The following is a 21,247-nucleotide window of genomic DNA, read 5'->3' on the forward strand; positions in this document are numbered from 1 at the left end:
TAAGGAATGGGTAGGCTATATATTCTGTGATTGGGTTAAGCACGATGGTAACACTTATAGGCCTTAGCTGCATAGTCTTAGGTCATAGTCAAAGTGGAAGTTCTCTCCTCCTTTCAGAGAAAGGTACCTCCTCTTTGATGACCCGTTTTTTTCCACTGGGATCTCTTTAATGTAGATCATTTTTCTGCAGAGTGTCTTAGCTTTCCATGCCTGAAATACACTCATAGGCTATTTAGCCAGATCCAAATGAAAGCTTGTTTTCTAGAACATTCTATCGTTGATATATTTTTTTCTTTTTTTTTTTTGACAGGCAGAGTAGATAGTGAGAGAGAGAGAGAGAGACAGAGAGAAAGGTCCTCCTTTCTGCCACTGGTTCACCCTCCAGTGGCCACTGCGGCCGGCGCATCTTACGGATCCGAAGCCAGGAGCCAGGTGCTTCTCCTGGTCTCCCATGCAGGTGCAGGGCCCAAGCAATTGGGCCATCCTCCACTGCCTTCCCAGGCCATAGCAGAGAGCTGGCCTGGAAGAGGGTCAACCGGGATAGAATCCGGCACCCCAACGGGACTAGAACCCGGTGTGCCGGCGCCGCAAGGCAGAGGATTAGCCTGTTAAGCCATGGCGCTGGCCTGATATACTTTTTTTAACTTTTATATAGTAAATATAAATTTCCAAAGTACAGTTTATGGAATACAATGGCTTCCCCCCCCCATAACCTCCCTCCCACTCGCACCCCTCCCATCTCCCGCTCCCTCTCCCATTCCATTCACATCAAGATTCATTTTCAATTCTCTTTATATACAGAAGATAGATTTAGTATATATTAAGTAAAGATTTCATCAGTTTGCACCCACACAGAAACACAAAGTGTAAAATACTAGTTTCAGTACTAGTTATTTCATTACTTCACATTGGAAAACACATTAAGGACAGATCCCACATGAGAAGTAAGTACACAGTGACTCCTGTAGTTGACTTAACAATTTGACACTCTTGTTTATGGTGTCAGTAATCTCCCTAGGCTCTAGTCATGAATTGTCAAGGCTATGGAAGCCTTTTGAGCTCGCTGAGTTTGATATGATTCCGACAGGGTCATAATAAAAGTGGAATGTCTCTCTTCCCTTCAGAGAAAGGTACCTCCTTCTTGGATTGCCCCATTCTTTCCACTGGGATCTGACTCACAGAGTTCTTTAATTTAGGTCTTCTTTTTCTTTTTTTTTTTTTTGCCAGAGTGTCTTGGCTTTCCATCCCTAAAATACTCTCATGGGCTCTTGAGCCAGATCCGAATGCCTTAAGGGCTGATTCTGAGGCCAGAGTGCTGTTTAGGACATCTGCCATTCTACAAGCCTGCTGTGTATCCCTCTTCCCATGTTGGATCGTTCTCTCCCTTTTTTATTCTATCAGTTAGTATTAGCAGACACTAGTCTTGTTTGTGTAATCCCTTTGACTATCAGTGTGATCAATTGTGAACTGAAATTGATCACTTTGACTAGTGAGATGGCATTGGTACATGCAAGCTCGATGGGATTGTATTGGAATCCCCTGGCACGTTTCTAACTCCACCATTTGGGGCAAGTCAGCTTGAGAATGTCTCAAATTGGACATCTCCTCCCTCTCTTATTCCCACTCTTATATTTAACAGGGATCACTTTTCAGTTAAAATTTAATCACCTCGCCATTCCCTTCTAGCTTGTAGGGTTTTTGATGAGAAGTCTGCTGTGAGTCTAATTGGAGACCCTCTGAGAGTAATCTGACGTTTGTTTCTTGCACATTTTAGAATCTTTTCTTTATGTTTCACTGTGGTGAGTTTGATTACAACATGTCGTGGTGAGGATCTCTTTTGGTCATGTTTATTAGGGGTTCTATAAGCTTCCTGTACTAAGATGCCTCTGTCCTTCTCCAAACCTGGGAAATTTTCTGCTAGTATCTCACTGAAAATGCCTTCTAATCCTTTCTCCCTCTCCATGCCTTCAGGAACTCCTAGAACCCGAATGTTACGTTTTTTAATACTATCCTGTAGATTCCTGACAATATTTTTTAGATTTCTAATTTCCTCTTCTTTTTTTTTTTTTTTTTTGGTTTGCCTGTTTCCTTTCCTGTTCTCTGTCTTCTAAGTCCGATATTCTCTCTTCTGCTTCACCCATTCTGTTTTTAAGGCTCTCTAATGTGTTTGTCATTTGATCTATTGAATTCTTCATTTCATTATGATTTCTCGTCACTATCACAGTTTCTTGTTCCACTAGTTGTTTCATTTCATTTTGATTCCTCCTTAATATTTCGTTTTCACGAGAGAGATTTTCTACCTTGTCCATTAAGGATTTCTGCAGTTCAAGAATTTGTTTTTGAGAACTTCTTAATGTTCTTATCAATTTTTTGAGATCCGCTTCTTGCATTTCTTCAATCTCATCATCTTCATAATCTTGAATTGGGGTGTCTTTTTCATTTGGGGGTGTCATAGTGTCTTCCTTGTTCTTGTTACCTCGGTTTTTGCGTTTGTTGTTTGGCATGTTGGAGATATTTGGTTTCTTCACTGTGGTGTTTTTTCTTGTTATACTATGGCTCTATATTAAGTGGACTGTCTGCTTTCGGTGGAGCCTTAGAGGCTTGAGATGAGTGTGGCCTGAGAGCTCTGTTTGGTTCCTCAGGGTTGAGGGTGTGTCAAAGGAGACACTCGCAGGTTAGGCGTGGTAAATCTCTCTTTCTTTCTTTCTTCCTTTTTTTTATGATTTAAAAGGGACGTAATTCCGCACAGCAGAACTTAATTGGAGGTAGTTAGCAGGCGAATGATATACCCACAGGAGCCAGAGATCGGAAGCTCTTTCCCAAGGACCACACAGGGAATCTCTGCTGCCCTCAGTGTGGGCTCCAAATCTCCTGGGTTGCCAAGTTAGATCCTAATCTCCTGTTATTTCACCCCCCCCCCCAGAGTCAGGTTTTTCTGCTAGGCTCAGGGCTGGTGCAGACCTGAGGTCGCCCTGCTTATGACGTATGTCCAAAATGGCGCCTGCTCTTTGTCTTGCTCGCCCTTGAGGGGTGAGCGGAGAGAGAGAAACTCGTGTCTGTAATGGTCACTTTTTTTTCCCCTCTCTCTCTTCTAGTTAGCCTGGTGAACTCTCCCCCACGGAGTTTCAAGCCTCGTTCCCTGTAGTCTCCCCTTTCCGCTTGCCCACTGGTGTCTCCGGCTATTGAGGTTCGGCTCACCTCACGTTCCAGCGCTGGTGTGTTGGTTCCGCCGCTGGTGTCCTGAACTTGGGCTCCCACGCTCTCCACGCAGGTCCACCATGAATCACTAGTTCCGGAAGAGTTTCCTCTGCTGTTTCTTCCCCTACTCTTCGTTGAACCTGCAGTATCTCCACTTTTATTAAACTGCCTCTTCCCGACTATCAGTGTGCTCCCTTCCTATTCCGCCATCTTGCTGCTCTCCCGAGAAAGGATGTTTAAAAACCGGTAGAAATAGCAATGATTATAGTGGCAGATGTGAAGTGTCCATGTGAATCTACGTCTAAATTTTCATTAAGTTTATGATTTCCTTTTGGAAAAATTTAAAGCTAAACTAGAATTCTGTTCTGGACAACCAGCCACCACATGCTCGGTTGTCTTTTCATCTTTATCTATAAGTCTTCCCACCATTTTGCTACATGGACAGGTTCCTTCTTATCTGCTTGTAGACAGCTCGTCTGGTTTCAGGGTTTTTGAATAAAATTCTTTTTGCTAAGGTTTTTCTAGCTAATTCATTATGGAAAAGGTAAGAGTAACAATCTCTGCTTTTTTATGTTGTTAATTTCATCTTTCCCTTACAGTTCTTTTTCTATAGCACCTAAGATAAATTTCTGATACTGTACTTTAAATATAAGGTAAATGGTTTAGTTTATTGAGTTATTTAAGTTTTGTGTTAATTATATAGGGCTAGCATTGGCTCAGAGTGGTCAATTAAGCATGAAATCTCTTGGGTGGAAGCCAAGTGCTTTGACTTAAGCTACACTCTGAATAATCCAAGCACACTTTCCAGTATGCTTACCTTCTTACAGTCCTCTTACACGGGTTTATTTTGTAATTTTTTTTTTGACAGCAGAGTGGATAGTGAGAGAGAGAGAGAGAGAGAAAGGTCTTCCTTTTTGCCGTTGGTTCACCCTGCAATGGCCGCTGCGGCTGGCGCATCTTGCCGATCCGAAGCCAGGAGACAGGTGCTTCTCCTGGTCTCCCATGCGGGTGCAGGGCCCAAGCAATTGGGCCATCCTCCACTGCCTTCCCAGGCCATAGCAGAGAGCTGGCCTGAAAGAGGGGCAACCGGGATAGAATCCAGCACCCCAACCGGGACTAGAACCCGGTGTGCCAGCGCCGCAAGGTGGAGGATTAGCCTGTTAAGCCACGGCGCCGGAGTATTTTGTAATTATGTATAAGAATTTATACATTATTTGAGGAGGATGACTGGTGGTGTGTGCGTGCTTCATGGCCTGGTTCAATTAAGCTCTCTATTCTTAATTTACTTCTAAATCCTCCTTTAGGCCTTAAGATTTCATAGGGGCTTTCGTAAATGCTCTGTAGTAGAAAATGTATCCCATTGCTTTCCACTCTATAGGCTACACTTTGACCTAACTTTTTTTATTAAACTTTTATTTAATGAATATAAATTTCCAAAGTACAGCTTATGGGTTACAATGGCTTCCCCCCTCTCATAACTTCCCTCCCGCCCGCAACCCTCCCCTTTCCCCTTTCCCGCTCCCTTTCTCCTTCCAATCACATAAAGATTCATTTTCAATTCTCTTTATATACAGAAGATCAGTTTAGTATGAGGATAATTCAGCTTACTTTGTTCCTTTTTAGGGATCCCTGAAGTTTGCGGTATATGGGCTGAGTTGGCAAAGAGTGGTAAGGGTTATCGGGGCTTATTCACTATAGAACAGGCTCCTTAGGTGGGTATAAAGCACCGCCAAGTCCAATGAGTTTTAAGCTCTGGCTTGTAGTTCTCTGGCAAATAATGTTGTTATGGAATTATTAAGGTTTAGGGCTAAGCATAGTGGGGTATCTAATCCCAGTTTGGGTCTTAGCTGTCGTGAGTCTGGAGGTTGTAAAATCACCATCATTGGTTATTTTTGTTAATAACTATTACTTTTTACAGCTTAGTTAGTATTTGATTTTATTTTTATTTACTTCTAATCACGCTTTATGCCAAGTGTTCATTAATTTGGGCTAATTGTATGATCACAGTGGCTGGCATGAAATTTACCAATCCTATCATAGCATGAATTAGTCAAACTTACGTTCATTGCTAAATTTTTATCACTGCTGTATCCCTTGGGGGTGTGGTTAAGCAAGACATCGTGAGCTACTGCTTGGTGTGCTTAATGCCTGGTCCTCTTCATCTAGTTTGATATAAAGGGCATTCTCACTGGTGCGGGGAGTCTTGCATGTGTAAATTTGCTATAAAATAGTAAAAAGGCCAGGACCAAACCTTTATGTTTAAGGAGCTAAAAGTGCATCTAAGCATTTTCAGTGGTTTGCTTTATTGTTAAGCTACATTAACCAATATGTAAGATTTGGCTAAAAGAATTTGTAGTTAAAATCCGAATTAATTTTAGCTCTACTTGGCCTAGCCTGTCAAAAGGGAAATAAAATGTAGAGTGCTATGTCAGTATTGTTACAGTACTTTTTAAATCATATGAATAAAAATTAAAATTTATAGTTCATTAAGCCTAAAAATTTTTAAAGTTTTAGCAAAATTTTAATTGCTTTACCTCCCAGCTGATGCATCCAGCAACACAGAGAGAACAGCAGTCAGAAACAGGGATCTTTTCTCCTGGTTTGGATGCTGGGAAAACTTGCAGCCACTGAATGGATTCCAAGCAAAACGTTTTAAGATATCCTGGGAAACAACTGCTCCTTGCAGGCAACCCAGTAGTGCAAGGGAAAAAGTGAAATTGTTAAAGCCATAATACAATACAGAGAAAATAAGGGCACTTTTTTTTTTAACAGGCAAAGTGGATAGTGAGAGAGAGAGAGAGACAGAGAGAAAGGTCCTCCTTTCCGCCGTTGGTTCACCCTCCAATGGCCACTGCGGCCGGTGCATCTTGCGGATCCGAAGCCAGGTGCCAGGTGCTTCTCCTGGTCTCCCATGCGGGTACAGGGCCCAAGGACTTGGGCCATCCTCCACTGCCTTCCCAGGCCACAGCAGAGAGCTGGCCTGGAAGAGGGGCAACCGGGATAGAATCCGGCACCCCAACCAGGACTAGAACCAGATGTGCCAGCGCCGCAAGGCGGAGGATTAGCCTGTTGAGCCACAGCGCCAGCCTGGCACATTTGGTAGTTGGGGTCATGGCAGCTGCCTGGTTCTCAGGGGTGGGAGTAGAGGGAAATGTTGTTTGGGACCAGAAGGGATGCCAGCCCAGGGACTGAAGGAACTCATGACCTGGGACTGGTGCTATAATCTGTTTTTTTTTTTTTTTTCACAATCTGACTTAGAGGGTGGGTACAGAGGAGTAAGGAAGCCCACTGCTAATGTATTTTCAACTACAAAATCCCTGCTATTTCTTAACTCCAAGACATACACTTATTATGTTAAAGGCACATCTGAATAAAAAAAAATACACACCGCTGAAACATAAAACCTAATGCATCTAGAAGGAAGCTGTTACCTGGTACTGTCCTTGCCTGGCCTTGGTATCAGGGTAATTCTAGCCATATAGGAAGAGTTTGGGAGTGTTCCTTCCTCTTTGGTGGTTAGGAAGAGTTTGAGAAGGAGTGGTGTCAGTTCTTTTTAAACCTTTGGTAGAATTTAGTGGTGAAGCCATCCTCTCCAGGGAGATTTTTTTGTATTACTGATTCAATCTCCTTGCTCATTATTGGTTGGTTTAGGTTTTCTGTTTACTCTTAGTAGGAGATATGTGTCCATTTCTTCTAGGTTATCTGGTGTGTTGGCAGGCACTCTTCATCGTAGGCACTTATGCTCTTTGGTGTTTATGTGATATCAGTAGTAATGTCTCCTCTTTCATTTCTGATTTTATTTATTTGAATCTTCTCTCCTTTTGTCTCAGTTAATCTAGCTGAACTTTGTCAATTTCTTTTCAAAAAGCAGCCTTTTGTTCCAGTGTTTATTTCATTTAGTACTGCTCTGTTATTTATTTTCTTCCTGTCCCTAACTTTGGCCTTAATTTGTTTTCTCTTTTTCTAGTTCCTTGAGGAAATAGAAATATTAGGTTGTTTGAGATTTCCCTTCTTTATTTTTTCTCATGTAGACATTTATTATTGTAGAGTTTCTTTTGGAGCTGCCATTCAGTATCCCATGTTTTGGTATTTTGTGTTTCTATTTTCATGCATCTTGCACTATTTTTCAATTTCCCTATTAATTTCTTTATTGACCTTTTGGTTGTTTATACGTATGCTGTTTAATTTCCATGTATTTGTGCATTTTCTGAAATCCTTATTATTATTATTATTAATATTGATTTTTAATAGACTTTTTGTTCCATTTCTCTAGTTTTCTTCTTTTCATATGTATTAATTTCTGATTTTATTACATCCTTATTCATGTTTGGTTTAGGTATATTTACATCTCTTTCCTCTAGTTTCTAAATATAAAATGTTAAATAATGACTTGAGTACTTTTTTCTTTATTAATGTAAGCATTTAGTAATATAAATTTTCCTCACAGCACTTCATTGACACGAATCCACATTTTGCATATTTTATTCTCATATGAACTCAGTTGGATGCATTTTAAATTCCCTTTGAGACTACTTCTCTAACTTATGAATTATAGATTATCTGGTTGTTTTCCTATTTTATAGTTGCTCCAAAACATTGTCTGCATTATTTCAGTTTCTTTTACATTTGTTGAGGTATAAATTGTGGTCCAGAATATGGACTATCATGGAGTATATTCTGGCCCATTTTTAAATGTATATTTTGATATTGTTGGGTACACTATTTTTATATATCTGTTGCATCCTCTGCATTGATTATATTGTTCGTTTCTTTGATATTCTTCCTGATATCTTGCCTCACTGTCCTACACTGGGTGAAGGTGAGACTGTTGAAGTCCCAAACTGTAATTGTACATATGTCTATTCAGCTCAACTTGTTTTTGATCTGTGTATTTCCAAATTGTTACTTGATGGGTTAATAGTTAGATTTGTTTGTTCTTCTTGATGGATTTGATCCTCTTAGCGTTATACACGTCTTTCTTCATTTCTAATGATTGGATTTTCTCAAAGTCTATTTTATCCAATGTTAATGACACCATCACTCCTTTTAAAAATTACTGGATTGTATTTTTCCCACTCTTTTACTTTCAGTCTACCAATGTAGTTGTTTCAAAGCGAGTTTTGTGTGTCTATAGTTGAATATTTTTACATCCACTCTGCCACCCTCCTTTAATTGACATTTAGATTATTTCCATGTATGGTGATTATTGACACATTAAAGCTTAAACTTGTCATTTCATTATTTATTTTTGTTCTTTTTTTTATTTTGTTTCTCTACGTCTTTATATTTGCTTTCCTGTGGGTTATGTAAGCCTTGTTCATGATTACATTTTTTATTTTAAATGATTTCCTAGTTTAAAATGTTTTTGTATAGCAATAGCTTTCTGGGCGATTGCTCTGGGAAATACCATATAAATAGGATAAAACTTATCATATCCTGCTTGTATCAACATTTTTCCACTTCAAATGAAGTATGGAAATCTTCCTTGAATGTATTTCCCATTAACTCATCTTGTTTTGTGTATTACTACCTTTAGTATAAAATATGAAGACATATTTTAATCCAGTCATTAAATATGATTTGTATTCATTTTATTGTTCTTACTTCTTGAGAAACTTCCATTAAAGATATGCTTACTAGTGAAAAGTTTTATTTTACTTTTCCTTCACCATAGAATGTTTTTCTTTTTCCTAAGTGGTGAACTCTGCATTGACCTCGAGGTTAATTCATAGTAATTCTACATAAAAGAAAGACAGCAGGTAAATCCAAATAGTGAACATGATTGTAAACCAGGTCAGAACTATACAGACATGCGCCTGTACAAAGGCAGAGTTTTGATGTGTCAATCCCCATCTCCTTTCCCTGAGGATAATTCATGAATACTGACACCAGAAGCCTCTGATTGCGTGTGTGTGAGACCTTGGTCTCCAAATCCCTTACACAAATGTCACGCCCCTGGACACAAGTTGGCTGGCTTCCAGGTACCAAGCTCTATTAAATTTCATGGAGGAATGCAGATCGCACCCTGTAAGATGCACTGGAACTCCCATGACCACTTGCCTCATCCAGACTCAGGGGTTTAGAGGAAAATCAGCAACCATCAAGGCAGGTGCAACTCTACCCTCTGATGCCTATGGCTGGGGGTGGGGCAACAGTGCTCTAGAGAACTCTTTTGTATAACTTTGATGAGTCTGGGAGTACTCTCTAAAAGCAACTTTCCCACCTCAAGGCAGAGGTAGGTTCACACACTGAGGAGTAGCCCTATTCAGTCGTCCATATTCTGAACACTGGATTGAGGTTCAGAGTCAGGTTAACTCAAGTGTCAAACATCCATTAAGTTGTCGTATACATCATCATTTCAGTCTTAGAATATTCTGTTTTATGTACCATCGAGTTCTGGGCTGCCATGTATTTCATGTTATTAACTAACAGTCTTTTATTTCAGCTTAAAGAACTCCCATCAGCAGTCCTTGAAAGAGAGGTCTAGTGGCAATGCACTCCTTTCGATTTAGGTTGCCTGGGAAATTTTAAAATTTCCCCTTTGCTTTGGTTTGGTTATGGTTTCGTGTGTACCCCAAGGGCCCATGTGTTGGAGGCATGATTCTCGATGTGGCAAAATTGGAGGAGGGGTTGTGACTCTGAAGAAGTGGGGCCTGACGCCAGATAATTAAGTTATTGGGAGTGCTGCCCTCAGAAGGGATTCAGAGTTTCCATGGAGTCCAGGTAGTTCATGAGAGAGGCTGCCCTTGCTCTGGCTCCCCTTCTCACCATGTGACCACTCTCTCTTGCATATGCTCCTGCCATGATGTGAGTGTCCAATGGGAACCTCTGTAGGGGTCAGATCTTGAACTCTGAGCCTCCAAAGTGGTGAGTTACATAACCCTGTTTACTTTATGGGGTAGCCAGCCTCAGGTGTTTTGTGACAGTGATGGAAGCAGATTAATCTGTCCCTGACTTATGAAAGAAAGCTTTTCCTTGGTTGCCAGGTTTTTCCTTCAGCACTTTGAACATATTGCACTGCCTCCTGGCCTTCATATTTTTATATAGTCATATCAATACTCCTTTGCATGTAATGAGCTTATCTCTTCTGCTCTTTTATTTTTGTGTAGAATTTTGGTTGACACCTCTGTACTTCAGAGAGTACTGGCTTCTATTGCCAGATCAGGGAAGTTTTCAGTTGTTACTTATTTAAATATGCTTTCTGGAAAAAATTATGAATAAGAAATATTGATATTTCTATATTTTCTACTTCTCATAAATATTATTTAAAAAATAAATTCAGATAGAATCAATATTTAAAAGCACTAAGATTATGAAGCATGCTTACCAAGGGAGACTGGAATATTCTGTCAAGATAGGTGATCACATATCCAACGCAAAACACACGGGATTGTGGAACAGCAGACACATGATATAAGCCTGGCTCTCCGAATAGATTCAGCTGTTCATCATGGAAACAAACCATCTACTTATCAAAGTTAAAACTAGATTAGATAAAGGAGTTATGATATATATAATATGGAATACCGCCAATCAGTAATACAAAATGAAATCCTGTCTTTTGCAACAAAATGGATGCAACTGGAAACCATTATAGTTAGTGAAATGAGCCAGTCCCAAAAAGACAGATAGATACTAAATGATCTCCCTGATCTGTAGCAACTAATAGAGTACCTTAAAGGTAATGTATAGGAGTGAAATTGACACTTTGAGATGCAGTTTTTTATAGAAAGATTTATTTAATAAATATAAATTTCCAAAGTACAACTTTTGGAATATAATGGTTCTTTCCTCCATACCCGCCCTCTCACCCCTAAACATTTCACCTCCTACTCCCTCTCCCATCCCATTCTTCATTAAGATTCATTTTTAATTATCTTTATACACAGAAGATCAACTCTGTACTAGTAAAGACTTCAACAGTTTCCCACCCACATAGACAATAAAGTATAAAGTACTGTTTGAAGACTAGTTTTACCCTTAATTCTCATAGTACAACACATTAAGGACAGAGGTCCTACATGGGGAATAAGTTCACAGTGACTCCTGTTGTTGATTTAACAATTGACACTCTTATTTATGATGTCATTGATCACCTGAGGCTCTTGTCATGAAATGCCAAGGCTATGGAAGCCTCTTAAGTCCACAGACTCCTACAATATTTAGACAAGGCCATGATCAAAGTCAGAGTTCTCTCCTCCTTTTAGGGAAAGGTACTTCCTTCTTTGATGTCCCATTTTTTCCACTGGGTTCTCACTCACAGAGATCTTTCATGTAGGTCATTTTTTGCCAGAGTGTTTTGGCTTTCAATGCCTGAGAAACTCTCATGGGCTTTATACCAGCTCCAAATGCCTTAAGGGCTGACTCTGAGGCCAGAGTGCTGTTTAAGACATTTGTCATTCTGAGTCTGCTGTGTATCCTGCTTCCCATGTTGGATTGTTCTCTCCTTTTGAATTCTATCAATTATTATTAGCAGACACTTGGTCTTATTTATGTGATCTCTCTGACACTTAATCGAATCTTTATGATCAGTTATGAACTTAAACTGATCACTTTAACTAAGAAGATGGCAATGGGGCCTGCCAGCATAATGGGATTTGGAGTCCTATGGCACGTTTTTAGCTTTACCCTTAGGAATAAGTCCTAGGGAACATGTGCCAAATTGTACAACTACTTCCTCTCTTATTTGCACTCTTATTTTTAATAGAGACCAATCTTCAGATAAATTTAAACACCTAAGTATAATTCTGTGTTAAATAAAGAGTTCAACGAATTATGTTAAATAGAAAAAGAAAATACTAAAAAGAGTAAAATGGTAAGCTGTTCCTTGACAGTTAGGACAAAGGCTTTTCAAGTCATTGCTTCTCATAGTGTCAGTTTCACTTCTACTTCTTTCTTTAGAGTTGTATAATTCTCGTCATAGAGATCTTTGACCAAATTGGTTAAATTTATTCCAAGATAGTTAATATTTTTGTAGCTGTTCTGAATGCTATTGATTTTAGAAGTTCTTTCTCAGCCATGGCATTGTCTGTGTATACAAAGGCTGTTGATTTTTTGTGTGTTGATTTTATATCCTGCTATTTTACCAAACTCTCCTTTGAGTTCCAATAGTCTCTAAATGGAGTTCTTGGAATTCTCTAAAAAAAGAATTGTATTGTCTGTGAAGTGGGATAGTTTGACTTCTTCCCTCCAAATTTGTATCCCTTTGATTTCTATTTCTTGCCTAATGGTCCTGGCTAAAATTTTCAGTACTATATTGAATAGCAATGATGAGAGTGGGCATCGCTGTCTGGTACCAGATCTCAGTGGGAATGCTTCCAAGTTTTCCCCATTCAGTAGGATGCTGGCCATGGGTTTGTCATAATCGCCTTGATTCTTTTGAGGAATGTTCCTTCTAGATCAATTTGTTTAGAGTTTTCATCATGAAAGGGTGTTGCACTTTATCAAATCAGATGCAATGATTTTTAACAGCCCTTGTTGACTGTTGAAGAACGGTGTTTTTTTCTTCATACTATTTGTTGAACACGTTCCTTAGTGTAGGGTTAAATTTTTTAATTTTTTTAAACTTTTATTTAATGAATATAAATTTCCAATGTACAGCTTATGGATTACAATGGCTTCCCCCTCCCATAACTTCCCTCCCACCCGCAACCCTCCCCTCTCCCACTCCCTCTCCCCTTCCATTCACATCAAGATTCATTTTCAATTTTCTTTATATACAGAAGATCAATTTAGTATACATTAAGTAAAGATTTCAACAGTTTGCACCCACATAGAAACACAAAGTGAAACATACTGTTTGAGTACTAGTTATAGCATTAAATCAAAATGTACAGCACATTAAGGACAGAGATCCCACATGAGGAGCAAGTGCACAGTGGCTCCTGTTGTTGACCCAACAAATTGACACTCTAGTTTATGGCACCAGTAACCACCCTAGGCTGTCGTCATGAGTTGCCAAGGCTATGGAAGCCTTCCAAGTTTGCCGACTCTGATCATATTTAGACAAGGTCATAAAAGAGTGAGGATAGTAACCAATGATCCTAAGAGTGGCATTTACCAGGTTTGAACAATTATACAGCATTAAGTAGGGAAGAGGACCATCAGTACACACAGGTTGGGAGTAGAGCCATTGGAGGTAGAGTAGAGGTTATGATTACAAAGGAATGAGGCCCAAGTGCGCTAGACAGGGTCTAGAACAAAGGACAGAGTCATTATTAGAGGAGCTAAGGAAGGTGCTGTCTAAGCTACAATTAAGTTTTTTTTGATTGAGAGGCAAATAGAACCTGACAGAAGGGGCTTGATAATAATCTGTTGGGCTTTAGGCCTTGTAAGTTAAGAGGCCCAGACCTATCTATCTCTTCACATGGGGTATATCCTAAGGGAGGTGTGAACCTCCTAGGGGAAGGCACTCTGTTGACTTTCATTACTTGGCTGGCCTGGGAGGAGAGCTGGCCAGGTAAAGGCAGGTGGCATCTCTAACAAGAAATTTATAGTTCTGCCTGCAATGTTGCTGATCCTACTTGGCCATCCCCTCAGCTGCAGTGGTCACTTTGGAAGTTGGGCTGAGTGAAGGGCTTTTCAGCTTAGAGCCAATAAGATCTGTGGCTCTGACCTGGGCATCCTTCGATTCCAGGGCAGGTCCATTTCCAGTGATCCATCTTTTGGCAGAGCTGCCAGGGCTCTTCACAAGCTGACTTCTGCTGAAGCCCAGGCTTACCACATTGAAAGCCACTGCAGTGGACTGGCCTGTTGGGTCTCCTTGAGGGCAGATCGCTGAACAGAACAGCCATTAATAGGCCTGCCACCCATTGCTTCTGATGCCGCGCTTTCTTTTCCTCCTGGTTTTGGTTAAAGCAGACCAGAGGATGCAAGTCAAGGGAGTGCCCAAGTCCCATCTCTAATCTTCGGTGGCCTGAACTACAAGTCTATAGTCACAGGCATGTTCCGTAGTAGTTTTTCTAAGGTAGACAATGTCCAAGAGGAAAATTGTATTCTCACTTTAAAACTTTCTTTCCCTTTGGTCTGAAAGGGAGGTTTTTTCTATTTACTGTATACTTCGCTGATGGCAAAGTAAATCTAGCTATGAGATTATTATTTAAGCTCTTATTTTGGCTATGCTATTAGAGAAAAATGTTAGCCATCTCTTTTATAAGGTCTAAAGATTAAATTGTGCATCCTACAGATTCCTTTATAATAGAATTAGTTTTCTACCTTGAGGAGAATAGAGAAATGAAAGAAGAAGTTGGGCTTAGAATAAATGAGGGAGCAAGTCCTAGATCGCTTGCTGACAATAGCAATATTACATGAATACTTAGCAAACCGTTTCAACCATTAGATAACAACTTAAGAAAACATTTACCAGAAGATCCAATGCCTTCTAGAAATTTTAAGAATCATGTATTTGGAAACACCTCTTAAATATCTAACATGGTGTAGTTTGTTTAACCAGTAACCTTAAGCACAACCATATAAAATGTTTTTAGTTTCTTTCTACCAACAAGTCTAAAACATATGATACACAGATTCAGGTCACACGAATTAAAATGTATCTTTGATTGATTTTAGCAGCTTAAATTTATGGACAATCTTATCTATAAGCCAATTAAAATAAAACTCTTAATAAAATTTTCCTATGTGGACATACAATATGTACACACATATAACATAATAGACCAATATAGCAATTTTAATAATAGCTTTTAAAATCTTTAACTCTTTTTGTAGATTGCCAATTGATTTGAATTGCTTTTTGTTTTTAGTAACCTCAGTTAACCATACTTTCTCTCAGTTGGTACTGTTAATACATTATTGGCTTCATCTGTTTACAGAGCCATCCCAAAGTACTGAATACAATAAAAGTGGCTGGAAAAAGTCCATAGGAACCTATAGGAGGACAGCTAAACACAGAACCAACAACGCTTTAGTTTTATGAGCAGCAAATCATATATAACTGTGGATGACAAAAGAATTTAAGTTGCCATGTTTAAAATTATAAACTCATCAACCAACAAGAGGCACTTGCTTACTTCACAGTATTTTTGAAAGAACCTGTAGGATTTTACAAGTATTTAACCCTTTAGGCCTCTGGGGCTTTCTCATTAAGATAACTATCATGTCTAGTAACACAAGATCATTAGACTTTTTAATTCTCAAACATTTGTATTCATAGCATTTTCCATTATAGAAACTTAAAGTCTGGTACCACATCACATCTTGACAGTACTTCTAATATAATCCAAATAAACTGATTAGTGGTGTCTCTATAAGATGAGAATCATAGGTCCTTCGATTTTTTCAGTTGGGCCCAAACTGGAAAAACCAGAGTCCAAGATTTACTGGAAATTTTAGAGTCCAGATTGTTTGGAACTTTGATTTTTTGAATGCCTGTCAAGAATGCCAAGAAGGCTCAAAATCCAAAATATCTGGTTGAAATAAGATTCCTTAAAATCATGACATACCATAGACCAAATTTGATCATTGTTACAAGGTGATTATTCAAATCTTTGAAAATAAGCACATATTTAAATAACCCATAGCTCTTAATAAAAATTCAGCTGTTTTTGAACAATTAGAATTTAACAGACATCAAGAGAACATAATAGATTACTTTAACACATTGCTTTAACAGAGCATCAGATTTTAATTTTATGTCAAAGAGAAATTGAGCTTCCTGTGATCTTTTGCTGTGAGGTTTCCTTCCTTTACCTTCTTTCATATTGATGACCATGTTTCTGTGTTTCTGTGTGTAACACATCTTTAAGCATCTTTTGCAGGGCTCGACGAGTGGCGACAAATTCTTTAAGTTTCTGTTTGCTATGAAAAGTCTTTATTTCACCTTCATTCACAAATGAGAGCTTTGCAGGATATAATATTCTGGGCTGGCAGTTTTTCTCTCTTAGTATCTGGGCTATGTCTCGCCATTCCCTTCTAGCTTGTAGGGTTTCTGATGAGAAGTCTGCTGTGAGTCTAATTGGAGATCCTCTGAGAGTAATCTGACGTTTGTTTCTTGCACATTTTAGAATCTTTTCTTTATGTTTCACTGTGGTGAGTTTGATTACAACATGTCGTGGTGAGGATCTCTTTTGGTCATGTTCATTAGGGGTTCTATAAGCTTCCTGTACTAAGATGCCTCTGTCCTTCTCCAAACCTGGGAAATTTTCTGCTAGTATCTCACTGAAAATGCCTTCTAATCCTTTCTCCCTCTCCATGCCTTCAGGAACTCCCAGAACCCGAATATTAGGTTTTTAATAGTATCCTGTAGATTCCTGATAATATTTTTAAGGTTTCTAATTTACTCTGCTTTTCTTTGGTTTGCCTGTTTCCTTTCCTGTTCTCTGTCTTCTAAGTCCGATATTCTCTCTTCTGCTTCACCCATTCTGTTTTTAAAGCTCTCTAATGTGTTTGTCATTTGATCTATTGAATTCTTCATTTCATTATGATTTCTCGTCACTATCACAGTTTCTTGTTCCACTAGTTGTTTCATTTCATTTTGATTCCTCCTTAATATTTCACTTTCACGAGAGAGATTTTCTATCTTGTCCATTAAGGATTTCTGCAGTTCAAGAATTTGTTTTTGAGAACTTCTTAATGTTCTTATCAATTTTTTGAGATCCGCTTCTTGCATTTCTTCAATCTCATCATCTTCATAATCTTGAATTGGGGTGTCTTTTTCATTTGGGGGTGTCATAGTGTCTTCCTTGTTCTTGTTACCTCGGTTTTTGCGTTTGTTGTTTGGCATGTTGGAGATATTTGGTTTCTTCACTGTGGTGTTTTTTCTTGTTATACTATGGCTCTATATTAAGTGGACTGTCTGCTTTCGGTGGAGCCTTAGAGGCTTGAGATGAGTGTGGCCTGAGAGCTCTGTTTGGTTCCTCAGGGTTGAGGGTGTGTCAACGGTGACACTTGCAGGTTAGGCGTGGTAAATCACTCTTTCTTTCATTCTTTTTCTTTTTTTTTTTTTTTTTGATTCAAAAGGGAAGTAATTTCACACAGCTGAACGTAATTGGAGGTAGTTAGCAGGCGAATGATATACCCACAGGAGCCAGAGATCGGAAGCTCTTCCCCAAGGACCACACAGGGAATCTCTGCTGCCCTCAGTGTGGGCTCCAATTCTCCTGCAGTCTTCCACTGGGTTGCCAAGTCAGATCCTAATCTCCTGTTATTTCACACCCCCCCCCAGAGTCAGGTTTTTCTGCTAGGCTCAGGGCCGGTGCAGACCTGAGGTCGCCCTGCTTATGATGTATGTCCAAAATGGCGCCTGCTTTTTGTCTTGCTCGCCTTTGAGGGATGAGCGGAGAGAGAGAAACTCGTGTCCGTATCAGTCACTTTTTTTCCCTCTCTCTCTTCCAGTTAGCCTGGTGAACTTTTCCCCACGGAGTTTCAAGCCTCGTTCACTCTAGTCTCCTCTTTCCGCTTTCCCGCTGGAGTCTCGGGCGATTGAGGTTCGGCTCACCTCGCGTTCCAGCGCTGGTGCGTTGAGTCTGCCGCTGGTGTCCCAAAATTGGGCTCGCACACTCTCCACGCAGGTCCACTGTGAATCTCTAGTTCTGGAAGAGTTTCCTCTGCTATCTCTTCCCCTACTCTTCCCTGAACCTGCAGTATTTCCACTTTTATTAAAATGTCTCTTCCCGGATTATCGATGTGCTCCCTTCCTATTCCGCCATCTTGCCCTCCGAATTCATGGTGTTTTTCTTTCATGGGTTAATCTTTTTTTAAAAAAGATTTATTTATTTATTTGAATATCAGAGTTACACACAGATAGAGGAGGGGCAGAGAGAGAGAGAGGTTTTCCAACTACTGGTTCACTCCCCAGTTGGCTGCAACTGCCAGCGCTCTTCCAGTCAGAAGCCAGGAGCCTCCTCCAGGACTTTCGACACGGGTTCAAGGGCCCAAGGACTTGGGCCATCTTCCACTGCTTTCCCAGGCTATATTAGAGAGCTGGATCGGAAGTGGAGCAGCTGAGACTTGAACCGGTGCCCATATGGGTTGCCTGTACAGCAGGCATTACCTGCTACACCACAGCACTGGCCCCAGGGTTAATCTTACGACTATAAAGTTAACTGAAAATAGATCTTTGTAAAAAAATAAAGAGTGGAAATAGGAGAGGGAGGAAGAAGAAGGGTGGGTACATTGCAGGGAGGAAGGGCAGGTTAAGAAGTATCATTATGCTTCTGATCTGTATATAGGAAATACATGAAATTTGTGTACCATAAATAAAATTTTTTAAAATGGGAAAAGAATATTTAAAAAAGAAAAATTCAGTTATGCATTGTTCTATGTACATATAAGAAATGTATGTAATTTAAGTTTCAAAATTGAGTATTAAAGCCATTTGAAGTGGAATTCTGTTTTATTTATATGCATGGTCAAAGACAGGTCTTTAAATATGTCTGTACTAATGAAAAGTTTAAGGGCTGAATGTTTGCCACAGTGATTAAGACTTTGCTTGGGATGCCTGCATCCCATATTCTGCTGCCTGGGTTAAAGTCCTAGGTTTGCTCCCAATCCCAGTTTTCTGCTACTGCATACCCTGGGGTGCAGCAGGTGGTGGTTCAAATAGTTGGGCCCCTGCTCCTCTTATAAGATACCCAGACTGATTTCCTAGCTCCTGGCTTCAGTTTGTCCCAGCCTTGGCTGAGCAGGCATTGGGGAGTGAATTAGTGGATGGGAGATTTCGCTCTGTATGTCTCTCTCTGTCTCTGTCTCTCTATGACCTCTGAGAAATCGCTTGTTGGAGCCAGCATTGTCTTGCAGCAGTGAAGCCACTGCTGGAGATGCCAGTATCCCAGATCAGAGCACCGGTTCCAGTCCTGGGTGCGCTGCTTCCCATCCAACTTCCTGCTAGTGCATCTGGGAAAGCAGTGGAAGATGGCCCAAGTACTTGAGCCCCTGCCACCCATGTGGGAGACTTAGATGGGCTCCTGACTTGGGCTGGGCCCAGACTGGCTGTTGGGGCCATTTGGGGAGTACACCAGCCAATAGAAGATCTCTTTCTTTGTCTCACCCTCCCTTTCTTTTGCTCTGCCTTTCAAATAAATATATGAACAAAAGAATCTGTAAAAAAAAAAGAAATGAGAAAGCAACTAACAAGATCAGTCTACAGGAAAGCTCTGTTACCTTTCATGAGTTTCCATCACTTCTGAATTCAGTATTAGTACATTCATTTCTCATGTTAAATAGAGATAGAGATGAAATGGGTCTTAATGAATAAAATCATTCCCTCCGAGTAGTTTTTTCTATCATAAAATCAGTTAAAGCTAGTTGTTTTTTTCTGCAAATTGATTTGTATTTTCAGGTTGAGATGGTACATTGAAACTGCATCGCTCTAAACAATTAGAATGAATAAAGTTTATGAAGTATTTATTATATACCAGACACTGACCAAAGTGTTTTACATGATTGATAGTCAATACTCTGAGGAAACAGTGGCAAAAGAGATTAAATCCCTTACACAGTTTGCAGACTGGTGAATGATAGAGTCAGCTGTAAGGGAAAGCCTGAGTTGCACATTGATGCTCATTGTTAACAGAGATTATTGTTGGAGTTGGTCATGGCACAGCCATGGAAATTGGAGTCCCATAAATTACAAACTATGACAGTCTCATCAAGTTTGCAAAGTGCGGTTTTTAGAACCGAGACCTGTGATGTAGTATTTGAAAGTCCTTTAAATGTTGAGGGCAAGATTTCATTTTACCCTTAAATCCAGTTCTAGAAAAATATGTGAGTGCCAGCACACAGAAGCCTGCTGATCTTCTAAAATGCTGTGAGCAAAGCCCAGTGATCCTCCATTCAGTTCCAGAAGGCTTCATATGCTGCTGGGAAACTGAATGAATGCACACCCAGCAGGAGGACACAATGGCATTCCCTCAGCTGCCATTCTTAGGTGCTGCCTACTCAAAGCAATGCCCCAGGAGGATCTGCAGTGCTTCCAATGATCCAGAGCCTCCTTGGAATATTGTGATAGAACTACATGTGCCTATTTAATACAGGCACTTAAACTGATGAGACCCAAGCAAGGCAGAAACATTGAGAAGCTCTGCTTTCCATTAGAGAGGTGGCAATTGCTCCAGTTAGCCTCATGGAGTACCTAAGAAACAAAACAATCCCTTCTGTGATGATGCCTCAACAGGCCAGTGAAGTCATTCCTGGGTTTTGGTGTTCAGAAAGTTCCCCCAGGTCTGTAACCAGCAAGCTCAGCGAGCCGGAGACTCAGGAGGGCCAATGGTGCAGCAGCCGAGAATGGTGGAGAGCAAAGGAGGACAGCCAGAAGAGCGAATTTCCCTTCCTCTGCCTTTGTTCCATCTGGGACTTCTGTGGATTGGGTGCCCCCAACCCCTGCGTTAGTGGGGGCAGTCTTCTTTACTCAGTTCACTGATTGAAATATAAATCACCCAGAAACACTCTCAGGACACACCCAGAAAGAACCTTGAGCCAACTGGCTGGGCATCTCATGGCAGAACCCTCAGTGTCCCTTTTCATGTCCTTCGGGCCAGAAATGTGGACATCCTGTTTGGGTTTTAGCTATCGACCCCATGATTGGGGGTTTGGAGGAAGAGGAGGGAAGCCAGGGGTTGAGAAGGTGGAGGGAGGGATGGGAGTGGGTGGGGGAGAAAGAGGAAACCCGTCTCCATGTGGGTCACTTATTCAGGCTACAACTTTCCTTCTCGATTTTTATCAATTTTTCAAAATCCTCAGCTAGTTGGTTTTTTTTTTTTTTTCAGTATGCCCAGAAGTTGTAGTTATAACTTGGAGGAGGAATGGACTTAACTTTCTATAGTGGAACGGGGGCTAAATGACCACATTGTAGGTAGATTTTATATAGCCTATTCTTTTTTATTGGATTAAATAAGGATCCTCTTCATCTCCCAATGTGTGTGTGTGTGTGTGTGTGTATTTGTGTATTTCCTATATAAAGGAAACCTTAAAATCCAAGGACACAGAAATACATCATTAAATGAAGAGAGTTTGTTGGCCTAAAATTTAAAAATTGAAAGTTATTGATAGTTGGAATTTTCCTAGAACACCAAGCATTTCTACCTTAAATTTA

Source organism: Lepus europaeus, chromosome 10 (genome assembly GCF_033115175.1).
Source record: "Lepus europaeus isolate LE1 chromosome 10, mLepTim1.pri, whole genome shotgun sequence".
Taxonomy (NCBI): Eukaryota; Metazoa; Chordata; class Mammalia; order Lagomorpha; family Leporidae; genus Lepus; species Lepus europaeus.